This window comes from Callospermophilus lateralis, unplaced genomic scaffold, assembly GCF_048772815.1.
Source record: "Callospermophilus lateralis isolate mCalLat2 unplaced genomic scaffold, mCalLat2.hap1 Scaffold_63, whole genome shotgun sequence".
In the NCBI taxonomy this organism is placed as follows: domain Eukaryota; kingdom Metazoa; phylum Chordata; class Mammalia; order Rodentia; family Sciuridae; genus Callospermophilus; species Callospermophilus lateralis.
Genome location: NW_027514713.1, coordinates 12,464,384 through 12,468,938, shown reverse-complemented (window position 1 = coordinate 12,468,938; position 4,555 = coordinate 12,464,384). Strand labels below are relative to the sequence as shown.

Below are 4,555 nucleotides of genomic sequence, written 5' to 3'. Positions count from 1 at the left end.
ATAAATTAATAAAATAAAATTATTGTGTCCATCTACAACTAAAAAAAATCTTAAAAAAATTTACAAGGCAAAGAATTTTTGTCTGTTCTATATATATTGAAAAACCAGCCTCTATCACAGAGCAAAGCCTTTCCAAGGAAGGGACATGACCTTAGTCCCTGGAAAGACCCACAGAGCACTCCTAGGCTCATTCCCACCCTGTTGAGTTGTTTATCTACAAATAACAGAAGAGATCTGCTGTGCCAGGTGTCCCTGACTCAGTCAGGCTAGGTGGGGATCCAATCAGCATGAGACAGGGAAATACCTGGGATGCCAGGGGTTTATGGTGGTTGATGACAAGTTGGGAAACCCTGTAGTTCAGCACATACACCCCTCTTGGCTCAAACCAATCAGCTCAAACGAATACCCCTTTTGTACTGACCAATCACCCCTACCCAACTTGTTCCTGCCAGTGAATGTGCTAATCATGTTTTAGAGTTGTTATTTGATTTTCCCGTGGTGTGTGATGATTTGATAAGGGATGCTATGATGTATGTGAAGTCCCTGCCTTCTCCAAAAAATGTATAAAACTGCTGCAAACCCTGGGCTCGGGGCCTCTCAGTGTCACCAGTTGCTGTGTGTGCGCACAGAGGACCGAGCTGCAATAAACACCTCTTTGCTGTTTACATCAATCTTGGTCTCTGGTGGTCTTTTGGGGGTCCCGAATTTGAGCATAACAATTTAAGAGAAAGTTACTCTTAAATATTTTAGTGTATATTTCTAAAAATATAGTTATTGTCTTCCATAATCATATTGCATTATCAAAATAGGTAATTAACATTGATGCAGTTATTGGTATGTTACTGGTACTTATTCAGGTTTCCCCAATAATTCCAGAAATACCCTTTGCAGCAAAATAAAATCCTAGATTATCCATTACATTTAGTTGTCATTTGTCTTTAACTCTTTGACTGATTTTAATTTTTTTTTTTTTTTTGGTACCAGGGATTGAAGTCAGGGGCACTCAACCACTGGTCACATCCTCAGTCCTTTTTATATTTTATTTAGAGGCACAGTCTCACTGAGTTGCTTAGGGTCTTGCTAAGTTTGCTGAGGCTGGCTTTGAACTCAGGATCCTCCTGTCTTAGCCTTCAGAGCCACTGAGTTTACTGACATGTGCCACTGCACCTGGCTGAAGGTAGTTTTTGAAACCATCTGAATTACAGTTGGTTTTAGAGGTGAGATCAATCTTAGGGACTTATACTTTCAAATCTGATAATTTGGCTAACTCTGGGCAATATGATTTGAAAGGGTAAAATTTCTAAGCTGCTTCTAAGCTGCAGAGCCTGAGTTAAAATGTAAAAGACCGGGCATTGTGTTGTTAAATTCCTCTGCTACACCCAGAACCTGAAATTCCTGAGGCAGTTAAGACAAGGCCCTACTGGCCATTTAGCCTAGGGCCCTGTGCAGCTTGTCAGTAAGCATACAGGGCCCGAACCAATCAGTTTGAATGTGTACCCCGCTTAGGAGTAACCAATTAGCCCCGCCCAATCTGTTCCTGCCAATGAATGTGCTAATCATGTCTCAGAGTTGTTGTTCAATTTTCCCACGTCTCATGATGATTTGTTCTGCTGTATGCAAAGTCCCCCACCCTCCCCAAAAAAGTGTACTTAAGCATTGTTCAACCCCTGCTCTGGGCTCTGGCCTGCTCTATCCTCCTGAGTGAGCCTGGAGCCTCAGCGTGCTAAATCAGAATCCTCAATAAAAATCCCCCTATGCTTATTGCATGAAGCCAGTCTCTTGTGGTCTCTTCCTCCAACGCTTCACCAGACCCTTACAGTTTTTGATTCTTTTGGGTACATACCTGGGAGTAGAATTGCTATGCCCTATGGTAATTCCACCTTTAATTTTGAGGATCATACTATTTTCCACAGTGGCTGTACCATTTACATTCCCTCTAACAATGAGGGTTCTCATTTTTCCACATTTTTATCAACACTTATTTTCCTATTTTTTTAAAAATTAAAGCCATCCTACTTAGTATGAAGTGGTATCACAGTTTTTTTGCATCATCTAATGATGTTGAATATTTTTTTATGCCCATATTGATCATTTGTATATATTCTGTGAAAAATGTCTTTTTAAATTATTTGCACATTTTATTTATTTATTTATTTATTTTTTTTAACAAATAGCTTAAGTATTTTATTTGCAACTAAGCTTGTTAACACTATATAATGAAAATGTACAAAGAATAATGTTGCAGTTTTTGGTTAGATTTAAGTCAGACATTCATTAATAAGGAATCTTCGAATGTGAATATTCCAGAAATTTCTTTAAGCCATCTGATCAGAACAACTGTCTCTGAATATTACCTTACTTTGGAAGGTATTGGCATACATTTGAATTAAACTCAAAAATTTTCAAAATAAGCCATGATTAAAAAAACTATTCTATGTTCAAACTAAAACAATTTTAATAGAACTTTCCTTTCCAGAAACAATAAAGGAAACAAGGCATTTTGTAAAATGTGGTCCTGAACAAGTCACAGTAAAAAATAAATGTATACTTAACTCCACCTCCTCAAAACAGAGGCTACTTTCTGCTCTGCAGCCTTGGAAACAAGGTGAAGAACAGCCTATAAGCAACTTCGGGTAGGGGGTTGCCAAAACAAAGCTCAAGCAGTTGAACATGGACACCTCAGAAGAATTTGGGGGAACCTGACCAAAGAATCTGAATTGTATTTTTAATAACTAATACAAAGGTGAAGTGGTTCCTCCCAAGTAGCAGTGCTGCTGGGGCCTGGCCCAGTCCCTTGCTCACCTATACTATGCTCCCGAGCAAACCCCAATGCTTCTGCTCCAGGAGAGACTGTTTCCCTTTAGAGGTTCAGTGTCCAGGGAGCTCTTTGATTGTATGAATGAGGTGAGCGGGGACTCTACGGGGTATTTTAAGGCTTGGAGTCAAAGATTTTTTTTTTCCTAACACGACTAGGTAGAGTCCATGTGTCAATGGCCTGTCTCCAGTTTGTTCTAACTTCTTACCACACATTTGTAGATCTAGGACCGAAGACCTTTGCTATACCATCATAATCACATCTAATGTCCATCCTAACTTATGATTCATATTCTGTGCCTGGAAACAGTCCCTGTATTTAACAATAATACCTACACATAAAACAATCCACTGTTACAACTTATATGGTCACAAAACATTAATGATCTTCTATAGACCAAGCAAATGTTTTTAACCATAATTGTCGTGCATCAAATTCACAGCCAGAATCCCCAAGATCAAAAAAAAAATTTGCACAATACAAATAATAACTTAAAATATACATACACACACATACACACACTCTCACACACACTTCTTACAGAACTGTGCTTGGGGAAACTCCGTTTGTTGAGTGCCACTGAAGGCATATTTTGCTAAACTGCTGCTCCAGGTATTTTTGTTTGGAAAAATCTATCACAGTAGGGCACAGCTGTTTATTGGATGAGCAGAAAAGAAAGATATGCTTGTGGCAACCAGAAAGTTTTAAGGTCTTTCAAGTTGTATAAAATGGACCTGCAGAAACGTTTAAGTGTTCTCAGGATGCAAAGTTTTGGAGCTGAAATGTGATATCAAACCAGTTGCAAAAAGTGTACAGCAGCCATCTCTTGAGGTCAAACCTGGTATCCAGATAATGCAAGAAAGCTTCAGGATACATAGCTTGTTGGTCTTGTCCCATATCGCCGCATAATCTGATCATGTGTGAATTTCACAAAAGATTCGTACTGTTCTGCTAGTTTGGTGTTGAGGATTTGCTCATACTCCTCCCGAATTTTATCTTCATAGTCTTTTAAAAGCCTCTCACATATTATTCCAACTTGTCGAAGGGTAAAGGTGGGCTGGTCCTTCTTCATCCAGGAGGAACCTGGAGAACTAGGTGCTGTGAGTGCTGAGGAGTGAGGCTGGCTTTCTGAAGTACAAGCTTCACTCTGATTAAGAACAACTTCTAAATGTCTCCACCTCTGATAACGACTATACTCTTGCTTTATGTTCTGAAAAATTTGCTCCGGAGTTGGAAGGCGCCGCTCGCTGCCGGGCGGGGCGGGCTGCTGGGGAGTCGGCGGCGGGGTCTGCGTCTGAAGCGGTGGCGGCGGCTCCGCGTCAGGGGGCCTGAGGCCCGGAGTGGGGCCGGGCAGAGGGGCGCAGCGCCGACGCTTCGGGGAACCGGGGCTTAGCAGCGCCGCCTCGAACTCCATGGGCCGCTTCAGCGTCGCCCCGCACGCCATGCCGCTGAGGGGCCAGGGACCAGGGGCGGTCGCGGCGGCTGCTGCGGCCCAAGCTCCGGCTCCTCAGCGGGGCTCGCAAGCCAAGCCGGGTCCAATGGCGCCTCCAGCACCCGGCAGCCATTTGCACATTTTAAAATTATGTGTTTTAAATTGTTGATTTGTATGAGACACATAATTTGCAAATATTTTCTTCCATTTTCTGAGTTGTGTTTTCCCCTTTGTCATTATGGTCTTTGAAGCATAATGTTTTATTTTTAATATAGTTCAATTTACCTATTTCCTCTTTTGTTAATTGT

At 41.4% G+C, this 4,555-nt stretch overlaps 1 pseudogene; it reads right to left on the bottom strand.

Moving 5' to 3' along the window:
• Positions 1-3,450: 3,450 nt before the first annotated feature.
• LOC143389475 (akirin-1 pseudogene) lies at positions 3,451-4,315 on the bottom strand (annotated as a pseudogene).
• Between the last annotated feature and the right edge of the window lie 240 nt (positions 4,316-4,555).